This window comes from Salarias fasciatus, chromosome 17 (genome assembly GCF_902148845.1).
Source record: "Salarias fasciatus chromosome 17, fSalaFa1.1, whole genome shotgun sequence".
NCBI lineage: Eukaryota > Metazoa > Chordata > Actinopteri > Blenniiformes > Blenniidae > Salarias > Salarias fasciatus.
This window is the reverse complement of record NC_043761.1, coordinates 14,896,933-14,913,210: the sequence shown is the minus strand read 5'-3', so window position 1 is coordinate 14,913,210 and position 16,278 is coordinate 14,896,933. Positions and strand designations below refer to the sequence as shown.

Genomic DNA, 16,278 nt, shown 5'->3' with positions numbered 1-16,278 from the left:
AGATAGTGACTGTTAAATTACCTTAGCAGCGTCAAATCGCTTTACTCTGTTGATCTCATTCTCACACACACACACACACACACACACACACACACACACACACACACACACACACACACACACAGCTGTGGCAGAGTAGTGCTGTTAGTGCTGAAATGATCAAAAAATACAAATTTATGTCATTTTTTGAACATGACTAATTATTTTCTATGTTCATTACGTCTCATTACCGTACCATCCGGCCAGTTTTTAATCAGATTAACATTTCCACGCCGACCCAGTGGTCCATCCAGCTTCACGACTCTTTGAAAGGCAGGGTGATTGAAGCAAAGCCGGTCAAACTGTGGGAAACCCCCCGAGCCCAGGGTCGAACCGGGGATATGGCAATTAATGTGTTCATTCTGGGGAGAAACTAACCACAAAAACTTATAAAAAGATTTTTTTTTTTTTTCCTGCTCAACCCACAAAGTCATGTCACCAGGACGGGGATTTGCATTGAGGATGAAGGGATCAGCCCCCATCTGGTCAATGCATCTGCCTTTTTTTTTTTTTTAATTATTTCCACTGCATGTGCGAATAATGACATTCGATTCATAAAATGCATTTATTTGAGGTTGTGTTGAGGTGAAGTGGCGGTCAGGAGATATAAGAAGTGCACAGGTTCAAATCCCACTGCAGTGACCTTGAGCAAGACCCTTGATCCCACTGCTGTATGTATAGTCAAGGTTAGCTATGAATAGAGTGGCTCTAATACTGACAAGTCATTTCCTTAAAGGGATCAATAACGTATGTTTTTCTTCTTTTAATGCAGGAACGCCGACTCTCTCTCTCTCTCTCTCTCTCTCTCTCTCTCTCTCTCTCTCTCTCTCTCTCTCTCTCTCTCTCTCTCATAATGAAATCCAAGCAGTTTATTCTGTGAAACGGCATAATTTTAATCTCAAGTTTTACATTTTCGCTTAAAAACTTAGTTTAAATGAGGCATCAGTCTAAGAAGCAACTTTTGGTCGATTATCAAAAAGGATAAAAATAGAAATTAAATGAAAAGTGGGGCTGTTAGGGTGTCAGACATTCCCGCTGATGTGTGTTTGGCATTTATAGTCTGCAACTGTCTTCCCCTTTCAGCATTTTCATAAATCTTTATTTCATTTCAATCAATTCCAAATTGCTTCAGTTTAAAAAAACATTTTCAACCACTTTTTTTTTTTTTTAAATATCTGATATTGAATATGTCAGACTTTTTGGTATTCTGAAAAAATGTCCCACGATTAAAGGGGGAAACAAAGCGGAGAGAAGTGTATTTTCTAGAAGTGCTGCTTCAGAAAAATCAGTAATCTACTAATTTACATGGGATCCCTGCAGTTTGGCCTTTAATGCCAGGTTTGCCCATTTTGTCATTAATCTATCTCAAACCAGTAATCCTGGAAAAACTACCACCAAACGTGCACACACGCACACACACACACACACACACACACACACACACACACACACACACCGAGGCAAAGTCAAAGCCACCGCTGAGCCCTGCGGTCTATTCCTGTGTCGGTGATTCTATTAGGCCTGACACCGGATTAGCTCCCCTTGATCTCCGCGTCTGATTTGGGTTGGTAACCTATTACTGCCCCGGCCCTCTCACACAACCCCTCGCCGACAGTCCGTTTACCGCACGTCGCTCCTCGCCGGGCGGCTCGCACAGTTCTCGGTTGTCAGAAGCGTCGCTGCGATATGAACTCTGTCCCTGAGTAACTGGAGAGACTTTCCAACATATAAATGTGACACAGAGTGCTCGGGAGACGTGGGCGGAAAGCCTTGCTGGCTGTGTGAGTGTGTTTTAGTGTGTAATCCCAGTCTGAGTGGCTCTTGTCAGATGTAGGACACAATGAAAGCTGCATCAAAGCATTAAAAGACGACTTTTTTTTTTTTCTTTGCTCTTTAAGGAAAGCCAGAGAAATCTAACACTGACCAGTCCTGTTGTGTCTGCAGGAGCGGGACGGATAGAGGCTTTCTTGTTCCCTTTCTTCCTCTCGCTTATTCACTCCGGGACTGAACAGGAGTGTGTCAACACCGCTTGCACTCGTTTATCCTGCAGACCAAGGAGGGGCCAAACAGCACCGAGGGTCAGGAGCCGGAAAACCAAACACCCCAGAGCAGCTGGTTTCTGCTTTTCCTCCGTTCAGAGGCTTCGACGAAGCGAGACGCGCTCCGGTGGCACGGCGCTCTGCCGCGGCGGAGGCGTGGCGCTGACCTGCTTCTGAAGCAGAGCGCCGCTTTCCTCTCAGCTTGTCATCACAGATTTCAAGTAGCCTGAAAGATCTTGGCAAAGCCCTGAATGTGCAGGATATCCTCTGAAGAAAATCAAAAGTAAGGAGTGGCAAATGCCAAAAGCAATCCTTTTTACAGCTTCAGGGCTGCAAGTGAATGATGTTTGTTGTGACTCAGGACTGTCCTCTATATTTCCTTGTGTTCTCAAACATATCTTACGAACGTGTAAAGATGTGCTTCGATCGTAAAGACGATTTTTACTGCGGTGACTTCAGCAGAAACCGTCGGGAGAGTCTGGCTCTTGCGTGCATGTTTGTAACGCTGATGGTAACAATCTGCATTAAGGCGTCATATTTTATGATGTGTTTGGGCTAATGGGTGCATGCGCTGACAGACAAAAGCCAGCTCCGAGGGCCGGATGGCTGCCAGGACCCCCTGCTGTCTGAAGACATGAAGACAACAGAAAGCTGAAGAGAGATCCCTCCGCGAGTTAAAGGCCTGGCAGCAGCAGAAGACTGGCTGAGGAGGAACTGATTCAAAGCAATGCCGATGTTTGGTTTGAGATGATGCACCTGAACGCATCGTGGACGGAGCTGATCCTGCTCAAACTGCAGAACCCTCTTTAGTCTTCTCTAAGACTGGATTGGGACTGTTGACACAACTCTTGTCACCGGTGATGATTCTCAATATGGCGGTCGCCCACAGAGGTCATGGAGAGCCAGTTTGAGGTCCTGGATGTGCACGTGGTCACGAGAACGTGTCTGAAAGGTTCCGGTTTTGTTTACATGACATTATGTGAGGCGGTGACTCGTGGAGGGCCCGTTGTCACGTCACGCCCGAGACGTTCATGGCCCTTTAATTGCACTTTGCTCGCATTTATCCGGATGATTCACACTTTGCATAATTAGATAAACGCTGGAAACGGTGACACTTCGCCAGACAGGTGTGTGGTTTAACAACTTCCCTTGCTTCTCTCCACTGTTTTTGCATCGAGCTGTGTGTTTGTCGGTCAGCTGAAGGGATTCCAGCCTGTTGGGTTTGCTTGTAAACAGCCGCCGGGCTCAGACGTCCGACTCCCCTCCATTTTCACCTCGGCGTGACGAGCGGCTCTCCACTGCACGCACCCCGACGCCACTTTCACCCTTCGACAGCGTGCGCACACATAAAAACAATGTGCACGACGCGGCAGATCCCTGCAGAAGCAGCCAGCGCGGGTGACTCACCTGGCTCGCAGGCAGTGAAACACTGAGCGGCTAATTCGGTGTTATGACAGGAATTCAGCCCTTCCCTGCGTTTACCCTAATGCCCCCGGGGGCTTTAAGAGGGAGCGAGGTGGGAGGTGGGGTATGACGAAGAGGATAAGCACATCTTAGCGACCTCAGTCGGCGTATCGTAGCTTTTCAGACGCAGTGCAAGTAAAACCTGTTGCGTCTTCTTCGTGGTTCCACATAAAGTGAAAGTCAAGGATATGACGAATACGTCCTGAGATGCTGTTTTCCACTTTCCCTGAACCTACAGCCCTGACTATCTGTGAATGAAACGCCTTACACCAGCAGGACATGGCAGGAATTTGGTTGTCAGCGGAGAACCAGCAAACCCTGTCAGGGTCTTTATCGCTCTTCTGCTCTCGCAGCAGATGGCCGGCAGCGTGAGACTGACAGAAATCCACAGAGATGAATCACAACCCACTCTGCACACAGCTCCTGCTTTCATTCATCTCCAAAGTTAGCTTTTCTTCTCTTTTTTTCTTTGTGTGTGTGTTTAGTGTTGATTGGAGGCGGATCAAAACATTTTTGGCTCGTTGCCAGTTTCCACTCTTTTCAGGACCACACAGGCCACCAGCGAATAGTTGAGTAATAATGTAGTGTTCAGCATGAAGTGGATTTAAAGTTTAGTTAGTAATTGAATTTTTTATTTTATTTGAAAACCTTTTTTTGTGTTTTGGGAGTTTTATAGTTTTTTTTTTTCTTCTCATGAACCAGTATTTGTACGTCCACGGCTGGACGCTGATCCGCAGACGGGACGGCGGCTCTCTGGCGACGCGCCTCGCTGTGCCGTAACATCTGGACTCCGCTGGACAGTATTAGGACTCAGACATCGCTGGGTGAAAATCCCCACGGAGGATTTGCCCGTTTGGCGCACCGCTCCGCTAAGCCCCGCCGCTAAGCGCCCCCGACTGCATCATCGCCGGGGGTCTCCACGGTAACTGAGCGGCAAGCCGTCCTCGCCACTGCCTCGCACGGATGTGGTTGTGGTTTTTTTTTTTGATCCGTCAGATTTCTGTTTGGAGAAAGTGTGTCCTGACCCGTCATTTCTCCAGCACTGTCTGAGAGGATACTTCATTTAAACGAGGTTGTGTCTGTTGATATGCAGATGACATCTTCATGTTTACTGCAGTCTATCCAGAGAAGGAAAACACAGGGATGTGCTTCATTTGTTTTATCATTTAACACTCCCACCATCAAATACGTCTCTCACAGCCCAGTCAAGACCTTTTCAAGGATTTATTAATCACTTCATCATTCATTTGATGGAAGCATTTTTGCGAGTTTTGCTTATTTCAGTCATTTTTGTGGTTAGTTGATGCTAGTTGATACGTGTCTTTTCACTGAAATGCCGAATGTGCAAAAGGCAGGAAGAAGTCATTAATCATCTGCGTTGTCTTCCTGCGTGCCCTGCTGCATGCCAGAGGTGTTTTGGCTCTATGGGCACTTTCCAAATCTTTCCATATTTGGTCAATTATTCACATCGGCTGATATTTACTCTGGCAATGAAATTTTAACTAGTGAACGCAGACTGATCTATACTGCCTCTTTGTTTTCTGCAGAATAACACAGGTGGCTACAGTGAAACTTGTCAGCACCAGTCCAATCTCTGCATTAGCAGGAGCCGATGGCAGAGATTTATACTCTTTATTCCCATTTCCATATCTTTGTTTTAAAAGGTCTCCATGCTGGAACACATCTTATTCCAATCAATCATCAAGTTGTTATTTAATTTATGAATTCAGCTGGGAAAGTCTCATTTCCAAGTTTACAAGATTCACTTCAACAGCATCAACAAATCCAGCAGTGCTGCTTTATTTCTCATAGAGACAAACCGTGTCTTCTTGGGTATATTTACATACATTTGATCTACAACTTCAGTGTTCTGAGAGGAAATCTGGTATTGAAATCTGTATGTAAGCAAGAAAACATGGACCACCGAGAGAAGACTGAGCCAGACAAAAGACACACCAGGAACCAGCTCATTTTTTCAAAATAAAACATCAAATTGTTTAAAATGACAAGAGCCAAACATCATTTGGCTCTTCTTCAGAAATATGACTCAATGTATATATCCCAATGATTTTTTATTTTTTTTTTTAATTTTAAAAATAAATGAACCCTTTTTTTTCAATCGTTCAGTATTTTTAACACAAAATGTGTCCAACAAAACACTAGAAAACAGACCGTTTTCCAGCAGGCGATGGCCGAGCTGCTCTGAAACAGCCTGTACGTTCGAGGCGCTGGGACTAATTAGATTTGTTCCCTGAATGTGTCGGTTGTGTAATTGAGTCAGTGGATCACCTGAACGCATGCGGCCGACAGCGTCCGCCTGGAAACGTCTCCTCCGTTTTGTTGTTGTTGTTGTTGTTTTTTTTGTTTTTTTTCCTGCACAGCTTTGTCGGCACTTTCCTCCTGCCGCGGCTCCACACGCAGCAGTTAATCGCCGTGTCCTCGCAGCCAGAAGTTTAGTCACTTACCCTGAAATCCAGGGTCACTAACACACAGACCTTAAGTGGACTCGCCAAATCCGGACAAAGCTTAAGTACTTCTGGGACTTTTTCTTTTTTTTTCTTTTTTTCTGAGTCCAGCAGCGTCCAGCCTGTGAAACTCATCCTGTGACACATATTTGCTGTTAAATTTGTGCTTTTTTTTTTTTCTTTTTATAAATATGAAGTAACAGCTGAAACATCCCATCATGGAGGATGTTTTCTTTCACTGTGACAACTTTTCCTCCGTTCGCTGAAAAGGAGACAGATGAGAGTAAAGAATGGGGGAGACGGTCCTAACACTCCCCTTACAGGAACTTATTCCACCCAGAATGCATTTGGAGACAAAAGAACAGATTTTTTTTTTTTTTTTTTTTTTGTCAATCCGCTTGTTGTAGTTCAACTGGAACGGTGAAAATACACTTAAAGATGCCATTTTACTTCTATTAAGAGTTTGGTAAATGATGATCTTATAGCTGCAGTGGTGAAATGGGAAATGGAGCTTATTTATTTTGCACTTCAACACATGAATGAATCACGGTGAACCATCAAACGATCCACTCTGCCAGCTGACCCGTCGATCTATATCCTCCCGACATTCACTCCGAGTCCATAAGCAGGTCTCCTGCATCCCAGCAGGGACTCAGAGACACCAGATCCCCCCTGACGTGCTTCTACTTCCCTGTTTGATATTAAAAAAAAACTGGTTTAAGTCATGTAAATTTCATGTCGTGTTAAATTTCTCAGCTATTTTGATGTAAATAATGCTTTAGGGCGATACGGTGGAGTAGTGGTTCGTCCTACAGTGAGAGTTTGAGTCTTTCATGCTTGTGAAATGGTAAAAACACAGAAAGGCCTGGCTGAGATTTCTCTATGAAACCAGTTACTTCAATAAATATTTGCAGGTTTTTAACTTGTTGACTCACAGTCACCATTAGTTTGGTTGATTTGTCAACTGCATGTATGAACTTATCAAACTCACCAGCTGCAAACAGGATCTATCAACATCTATCTCTCTTTTCATGTCATTTTTTAACATTAAACGAAACTACAGATTGGGAGTTTATTTGTTCTCATTTGGTCAGATTTGGCTTCTGTGTGAAGTTTATTGTGAAAGTTGGCCATGCCTGCTGTGGGAGATATTTTACACCATTTAAACAATTTGAATTGCTCACAGTTTTAATGCTCTGAACAATATTCACAGTTCTTATTCATACACTGAATCCTGATTCCAGATTCCTTCCTCATCTCAGTAACCACAGGGCCTTACGTGCTGAGAGGAGAAGTTTCTGCCTGCTTGAATGCATCTGTTGAAGGGTCCTAAACATCCAAAACCACGTCATTGCCTCATCCGAGGTCCCGATCAGGGCGATAAGTACCTGTTCTGGAGCCTCTGCAGCTCCTTTTAAAATGGGATTACCCCAAATCTCCTCCTCTTGTCATCATTCACTGACAGAAACGGCCACTTTGTCGAATCCTTTACGTCAGTTTGGAAAGGGATGAGGGCTTTTCAAGCTTCACAGTCTCTTAAGGCCTGGGATTATGGTACTTTTTTTTTGTAGACTTAAATGTGTTACAGAAGCAGCTATAGCTACTCTGCACATATATTGTTTCTGGGATTCTGACCTGTTGATGATCATATTTTACATGTTTCATATCCGTCAGCGTCAGCAGTCGAGTCAGTGGGCGGCTGCACAGAAGAGACAGGAAAAAAAAAAAAGCCTTGTGCTCCTGCTAAGACGCTGCCCGCCAGAAGCTGATGATCCGGATCAATCCCCCGGGTGTTAGCAGCTCAGAGGCCACGAGTCCGCAGCTTTTGCCCCCGGGCTGTCACGGATTGCACGCGAGCGACACGTTAGCGTGGCGCCCCCTCTCACCTGTCACCCCGGCTTCCTCGCCCTCCCTCCCTCGCCGCGCCGCCGCCGGGAGCTCGGCCCAGATCAGCGGAGAGAGCAGGTGAAACAGGGATCCTGGCAGTGCACTGGCAGTGTTTTGTAAGAGAATGATTAGCGCAGGTATTTCAGACACGCCGCCTGAATAAGCTGCGAGCGTAACAGACAACGGGTTTGGTAACTTCGCTAAGTTGTGTTTTTAAGACTGATCCATCTGTGAATCTTTCTTTCTCATCCTAAAAAGGAGTTGATTTTTCATTAGGTAATGCTTTTTTAAAAAAAAAAGATCTGTAAAAATAGACTTTTCGGAGCACTTGTCAGCACAGGCAGGTAGAAAAACCTGAAGGTGTGAAGAGCTAATGAGCGGATAACGTGGGAGAGAGCGAGACCCGACACCGACCTAATGCCTGCTGAGCCTCGGCGGCGGCGGCGGCGGCGGGAGAACAAACGTCTCCGCATTCAATCGAATTTCCGTCTCGATCAAGTTTTCATCTGGACATGAAGTTCCCGCAGACATGCGCTCGCTTGTGGTTGCTTTAAATCGACCCCGGTCGTCTGAATCATGAAACGCTGGTCTTGTGATCGGGACGCCTGTATTCATCAGGGAGGGGCTGATAAAAGCTGATTTAAAGTGTGAGAAGTAGTGGAAATATGATCCTGCTTCATCAGAAAGAGCCCTGACGACATTTCCATTGCTCCAGAGCAAACTCGAACTGGTTGCTCTTGAAATGTTGGTCTTGCTTGCAGAGACTGAACTCGGGGTGCGTCTGCATCCTCTTCGGTCAAATCCAGGTTTCCAGGAATCTGCACCGAGCAGGTCGGCTCTAAGTGGCATTACCGAGGCCTCCAGCTGTTTGCACGGAGTGGAGTCGTCTTTCCTGAAGCACTGGAGAGTTTATTTGCTGACATCTGCTCCTTCGGACCTCCGTGTGACTTTATGGCTGTCGATAACGGCAGCGATCAGCCGATGCATGTCTGAGATTATTGGTGAAATAAAGCTGCCGGCTTGTTTACACTGGTGTTCATGGCGGTAATGCAAAGAGGGGTTAAGTGCTGAACCAGAGGTGAGAGGTTACTGGGAGGTTAGGGGTTAAAGGGGCGCCGCTTCGCCAGACTTCTCTCACTGTTCTCCTGACGCCAGTGTTTTTTGAAATTATATCTGTTACACAATGTTTTTTGACAGGATTTGCTTCCTGGTTGTTTAAAAGCAGATGTTACAGATTTTAAATTAAAATACGTTGCATTCACAGTCGTCTCATAAGACGCTCTTTAGATTGAAATAAACTTTAAAGGGCCGGATTGGAGAGAGAAATCACGAAGAAACATATACTTTCTGATAAATTCAAACCTTTTAACCCTCAAGCCACACATGAGATTAATTTTATTATTGTGGCAAAAAAAAAAAAAAAAAAATCAAAAAACAACCAGCTATCTCAGAAATAAGATCCTTCCGTCGGCATGTATGGACGCCGTGTGTGAAAGGAAGCTTTTTAAGGAGAATGGTGGAGATTTGTGCTTTTGGTTTTACATATGTGCCTAAGGTTAAAGGGCAATTTTTTTTTTTCTTTGATGAGAAGACATATGTTTTTGAATTCTGCCACATTGGTTTGTTCTTTGATTTTGCACCTGTTCTCTTTAATGGAACGTCTCCTCTTCTTTGCCCCTTTTTGGTCTAAATGAGTCCCTTTATGTACAATCACCAGACGGTATTGATGGAAAACTTCTCTTTTTAATCAGCCCAATGCTTGCAGTGTGAAGGAGACAAAAGTTCCTAGATTTTCCCAGCGCTACACGTGCAATGAACCGTTTTAGTAATTGGAGATAGAATCATCGCTACTACTAAATGTTATTGATTGCAGATTATGAATGAGTTCCTTCTTTTTTGTTTTTTGTGTTTACTGTAAACCACATTACTTTGTTGGCACGGATTTGTTTTGGTCCTTTTTGCAGCAGTTTTTGTTCATTTTCTTTCAGAAGAAGAAAATGAACAACTTTGTTAGGCTGATTTCTATCTGGTATTTTTATGTTGCTTCCATTTTTTTTTTCTTTTTCTTGAACGTTTGTGTTTGTTGTTATAAGTTAGCGGAGTCAGTAACCAATTGAGGAGAATTTACTGCAAACTAGGGAGGCATGAAAAGAATAATTGTCCATCTGTGAAAGCAGTTAAATGTTATCTATTTTGTTATTTAAAAAGACTTAAAAAGAAGGGTTTTATTTCATTTGCTCATTAAAAACAGTGAGTTGAGGATGGAATTTCCTCAGGATTGAATTTGTGTGTATCAAAGTGTGACATATTTATTTTCGGTGCCTTAAAGAGCTTTAATGCAGCGGCTGCAATGCTACAACTTTATTTGGACTATTTTAATAAAAAGGAAGTTTGGTGGTAATTATCATCCATTTCTGCCTGAAAATTGTTCCGATTTATTGTTCCACGTCTCTTTTCATGTTATTGTCTGGTGGCAGATCTTCCCTGGAAGAACGATCTAAGTTTTGCAGCCGTTGAGCCAATAGTCGTTTTTAAAGAAACTCCACACTGCAGCTCAGAAGCATCCGAATGTCACATGAAAAATATGTTTGTTTTTTTTTGTTTTTTTTTTGAGGCGTCTTACGATCATGTTTAACCCGAGCATGTCCCGGTGTCCTGGAGACGGGGTCACGGTTGGTCTGCTGACCCGCGAGCGGCGAGGAATCCTCTGACGGCTCCCCGAGGCCGCGGATGCTTCTTCCTGTCTCGACCCGCGCCGCCAGTAATTTACAGTAAACTCACACTTCATCACTCATATCTCATAAAACTCACTCCGATAGGTATCCAACACACACACACACACACACACAAACCGTGTTTTGGCGACGGGAAAAGTTCAGAATCAACGTTTGTTTTTTCAAACTGAAGGCTTTTAATGGAGCATGACGTTGCGAGCTTCCTCAGAACTGAACCTAGAGGCTTGTTTTTGGTTTTCTCGGAAAATTCGGTGGAAGCGATTTAACCGGCGCCGTCTCTCTGGAGCCTCCTGCTTCTAATCCGATGCAGGACTCACTTCTGGGGTGTGTGAAAACACACACACACACACACACACACACACATAACGTCAACTCTCATAAAGATCAGTTCAGATCGGGAATCAGGCGAATGCTGCGGTTTTGTACCAGGATGTTTCAGTCAGCTGACGGCGAGGTCGAAATTAACACACACATTCATGGCAGCTAGCATGTTGTTCAGACGTTTCAAAAGTTGTATGTAAATAAACATTTTATCAGATTGAATGTAGACACCAGACTCATTAGAAAAGTAGTTTTATGTCTTGACTGAAAATATCTGCAAAAGGTGAAACAGCTGAAATGGCGGAATCGGCAAAAAAACGGATAAAACCAGCAGAAAATCAATAACCAGTGCGTTCAGTTACGAGTTAAACGTAATTCCCGAGTTTGCAGCAGCCTCCGTCGGCCTCGCTCCGCTCGTGCTCAGGTTCAGTTTTGGGACGCTTTCATTTAAAATGGAAGGAAATGGATGTGAAACACAGAAACACACTCTGTACGGGGCGAAGCGGGCTGCTGACGGGCGGCTCGCCGCGCTGCAGGTCAGACGAACACGATGTGGAACTCAGCGGCTGAAGATGGAGGAAAAGACTAAAGAAACGCATCCTTCCAATGAGAATATTCTCTTGACTTTCACTGACTTGTATTTGTTCCCTGAAACTTTCATGTTTCGACACTTCATGATGAGTCTGACCCTGAAGCCGACCCCCGGTCCTAAAATAGCGGCGGGGACGGTGAGAGCGCCGTCCCCGCGTCCTTGTGCCGACGTTCCTTCCTGCAGAGCTCCCCCACAGCGCCTCGTCGTCCTCCGACAGCCTGAATGTCAGCATCATAAACTACACTGAGGGCTTTTATGGCAGCACAACAGCCACAACTTTTGTGGAGCAAAATCAATTTTCATTCAATTTTCTTCTGCCCTGACATAAAAAGTAAGAGTGAATAGTAAACCCACTAGCCGGAGCTGTTAATAGCTATTTAAAAGTATGAATTTTCTTAAACTTCGACTTTAAAAACTTTTTTTAAAATCAAAATGGTGACGAAAATGTCTTTATTTTCACAAAACTAAACAATTACTATGGAAGTTAATGCAATCTCATTATGCAGCCAATTCTGAAGAAACCCTCTGCTGCAAAATACAACAAAATTCCCCAAAAACCTGCTGCAGCTGCTACGTTTTGCATGTTGTGTCTGCTGCCCTTCAGAAATGTGTTCAAAAAAATCAGTGTTTTCTCTGAAAGTCCTGCGATTTGCTTGGTGGTTTGGCGGCTGGTGTCTGAGATCCTCGGACCAGACGATGATATCGCCGCATTTTCTTTTCATACTTTAGATTTTACTTGATTTTATCAACTCAAAGACAGATTGTGCTTTCTAGAAGTTCTCCGATTTTTTTTTTTTTGTCATTTTTTCAAAGCATGAACGATTTCAGCTTCAACATTTGGTTCGTTGCTTTTTCTTCTACTTGTAATGAAACAAAGTACAATCAATTTGCAAAATGCTGCTCTCTGATCCATTTATACTTGAGTTTTTATTAATGAACTGGATTGATCTTGCTTCTGGTTGATGCCATTGCAAGAACGTCCAAACCTAATATAGAGTACATGAAGTATGTCCAGTCAAGTCAAGTCAAGTCAAGTCAAAGTTTATTTATATAGCACATTTACAAACGGCAGAGCCGTGCCAAAGTGCTTCACACAAGAGCAGAGAATAAAAACAATCATAAAAGGAGAAGAGACGGAAAAAAAAAAAAAAAAAAAACTCAAACATTAAAACACATCTCAAGCTCGAACACAAGGTAAGACCTAGCTGAAGGCCGAGGCAAAGAGGAGGGTCTTCAGCAGCGATTTAAAAATTCCCACAGACTCGGCTGCTCGGATGTTGGGGGGGGGAGTTCCAGAGTCTGGGGGCCGCCACAGAAAAGGCTTTGTCCCCCCCTGGTTTTTAACCTGGTCCTGGGAATGGTGAGAAGGCGTTGGTCAGCCGACCGTAACGCTCTGGAAGAATTGAGGGGGCGGAGAAGATCGGCCACGCAGGGTGGGGCCAGATGGTGAAGTGATTTAAAAACTGTTTTTGAATCGGATTTTGAAATCAATGCGGTCGCGGATGGGGAGCCGGCGAGGGGAAGCGAGAACCGGGGTGATGTGAGCGTGTTTTTTGGTGGAGGCGAGGAGTCGAGCGGCGGAGTTCCGGACGAGCTGCAGGCGGCGGAGTTGGGTTTTATCAATGCCGGTGTGCAGACTATTGCAATAGTCCAAGGGAGAGGTGACGAAAGGCGTGCATGGCCTGCTCCAACCCTGCCCGGGGGAGGTAAGCTTTCATTTTGGCCAAGGTCCTCAGGTTGGAAAAACTTCTTCTGATCTGCTGCTCGAACTTGAAGGAACTGTCAAAGATCACACCCAGATTCCTGTATGTGTGTGCTTGTGTGTGTATGCACATGCTGATGCACATGTACAACCATGCAATATTGATATATTGCATGTGTGTACACATGATCTATATTTAATGTTTTTTTTATTTAATTCTCACCCTTAGGTCCCTGAATATTTGTGCATGTGTGTGTCCTACAGTAGATGTGAGTCCATCCAGGTGTAAACATGTTCCTAGTTTAAGTTTGTAGACATGAATGGTGTCAGCTGTTTATATTCATGTGAGAAAATAACAGAAAAAAAAAAATAGTCAGTTTGATTATTTGTGCAAGTTTTCTAACTAGAAAGTAGATAAGATATGGTTTATCATGTTTTTTAGTCTGTTGTAGACTGATTTTCATGAGAATGAGTGAAATTCTCATTCCCACCTGTCAGAAACGTGACGGTGATTGCCAAAGGCATTGCTACAAGCTTTCAGAAAATTACCACTTTATTCACAAATTGTTATATAAGTCACAGAGAAGCAGTTAGATTCTAAAAGCTCAAATGTGTAATAATTTGTGCGACTGTGTCAGAATGAAGCTGGACCCTGTAGCTGCGCTCCCCGGCAGCTCTAAATAATTATGTCTGACCTTTCACACTTCGCCACCATTTACCTCCTAAGTCTTTGTTTCTCAGAGAGACTTTTATCTTTAATTGGCCTTTTAAACATTTTAGGATTCCAGGTGTTGAAATGTTTCACACTATGACTTTATGTGGAGAAGAAAAAAAAAATCAAGGACGCACAATAGCACATTTATTCCCAATTAGGGACTTGGAGCCTTTGAAAACACCCAACACTCATTTTTGAAGAGTTTTAAAGACTGATTTTACATTCTACATTCCCCTTTCAACGGTCTCAGTAATGAGATTTAGTTTAAACTGTTTTCCTTCCTGGTTTACAGAAGTGACTGACACTATGCGCGTTGATAAGCTCAGTGGTTTCAACAGAAGTCATGAATTTGTGAAATAAACTGCGTCTCAGCATGACTTTGGTCTGCGTTTCAAAACATGAATATTTTCTCATCTTTTATCAGAATTTGGAATTTTTCTTCTTCACCCTCAGGGGCTTCTGGTTTTTTTTTGTCTTGTTGACTTGAAATCAGACTAAATCTATACTGACGTCCAAAAGCTGCTCTCTATTATCCGCGGCTGTTGGAGTTTAGCCTTCATGTACTCTTCTGATTTTCAACTTGTCACGCGTTTTTTTCAGACTTGTTGAGTTTAAGTGTTGGGATCTGGAAGCATTATCAGTCATGTCAGTTCTGTCGGCCAAGAAACTGTTTTCACTTCAGTCAGGAGGATTTTTTTTTTTTTTTAACATCTCCCACCAACCCGGGTAGCTAAATGTGTGAGGAATCGGGACTAGAAACTCTGCTTTCTTCCAGAAAAGTTCCACTTTTACAAAGCGGCGTCCGTTTACATACTGACGATGGTGTCAAATCAAGAATTGATTTGGACTATTCCGACTGTAATGAACAGTTCATTACAGTCTCACTGCAGTTGCGCAGCAGCAGCATTTCCAAAAAGTTGTGTTTTCGCTGTCTATACAGGGATGGAGTCGGAGCGTTTTCTAAAAGTTGTGTTTTCAGTGGCTCTGAGCACCGTTATCGTGTTAACCTCACCCAGAGAATGTCAATGGAGAATGAATGAACTGAATCTGTAGCAGCTGATGGTGAGGATTAGAATAGTGGTTAGTGTTTCCTCGAGGGACCAAAAAAAAAAAAAGTCAACAAAAACAAGGTTTTTGGAAGAGTAGGAAGCAGCAGTAAGACTTCCCCGCAGCACATCCTGACCCTGGGATAACTCAGAGAAGGTATGCCAAGCCGAAAACACCTGCCTCTGCGCGCACCCATTGAAAAAGTCTCTGACATGATGTTACTCTGTCAGTTGTAGATTTCCTAATAATCACCACAGGGTTTTTACATTCATTCCCAAAAGGAAGCTGAAAGCCAAGACGCCGGGACTGGTTTAGACTTGAGCAGATGATTGGGTGCGCCCAGGGTTAACTGTAAGGTGGTGTTCACACAGGACGTTTCCTGGTTCGGATCAAGACAATTTCAAGATTATGTCCAGTTTGACCTTCTACAACAATGCACTTTGCTGCACTGAGCAAAACCCAGTCATGGCTGGATTACTGTGATGGGATCTTTACCAGATATGAACTCAGCAGCCGGAATTCTCAATAATCAGTGTGAAGATTCAGCTCAGCTCACTTCCTGTTTACATTTTTGAGTGAAAACTGAAAATTTTCATCACATCTTCTGAAATGAAAACCCCAAAAATGAAGCGTTGTCATGTAAACGGGGCCCAAATCGTTGTGCCAGTTGCTGCATCGATGCCTCCTCATGTCGGCCTCGCCGATGCTGCAACGACGCTGAGATTCGTTCTAACTGCACCAAATGTGACGGATGTCAACGCACCGAGAAGTGACGTCGCTACATGTTGGAAAAACACTGAAGCAACTTTTATTTTCAGACAAAAAAAACAAAAGCATTTGCAGCTGAGTCCATTATTTGACTTGCACGCTCAGACCTAAAGGTCTACTGTGACCTAGAATGTAAATTGCCATATTTATTTATTAGGCAATCGTTCTTCAGAAGTGATTCTCGTTCTTTCTTGCAGACAAGCCCTCTGACTGCTGGGAAACCTAACCTGACAGTAAATATAAAGCAGAACATTTTGACCTTTGAGTACCTCTGTAATTAGCCATCAATACTGACATACAGCGGTTATGCAATAGAATCTATTCACCGTGTAGCGAGGCAGACCTCCTGAGAGTCACCCTGCTAATTTGTAGCTTGGCGATCGTCCCGCCATTGAAACCGCCTGCTCCATAAAGTTATCACTTCTCAATTTTATTGCACATTACATGGATTCCTTTAATGATTTGTAGGTAACTGGCAGAGATTTATCACCGAGACCCACTGCC

General features: G+C 43.8%; 1 protein-coding gene and 1 long non-coding RNA gene across 2 annotated transcripts in view; one reads left to right on the top strand and one right to left on the bottom strand.

Moving 5' to 3' along the window:
- Nucleotides 1-16,278, top strand: part of ntf3 (neurotrophin 3) — a 29,617-nt gene that overhangs the window by 10,862 nt on the left and 2,477 nt on the right. The window lies entirely within an intron of this gene.
- Nucleotides 2,861-9,510, bottom strand: LOC115404138 (uncharacterized). Its single transcript, XR_003933303.1, has 3 exons — nt 9,377-9,510; nt 6,685-6,690; nt 2,861-2,870 (listed from the first exon to the last, which is right to left on the bottom strand). It is a non-coding gene; the product is annotated as an uncharacterized LOC115404138 (long non-coding RNA).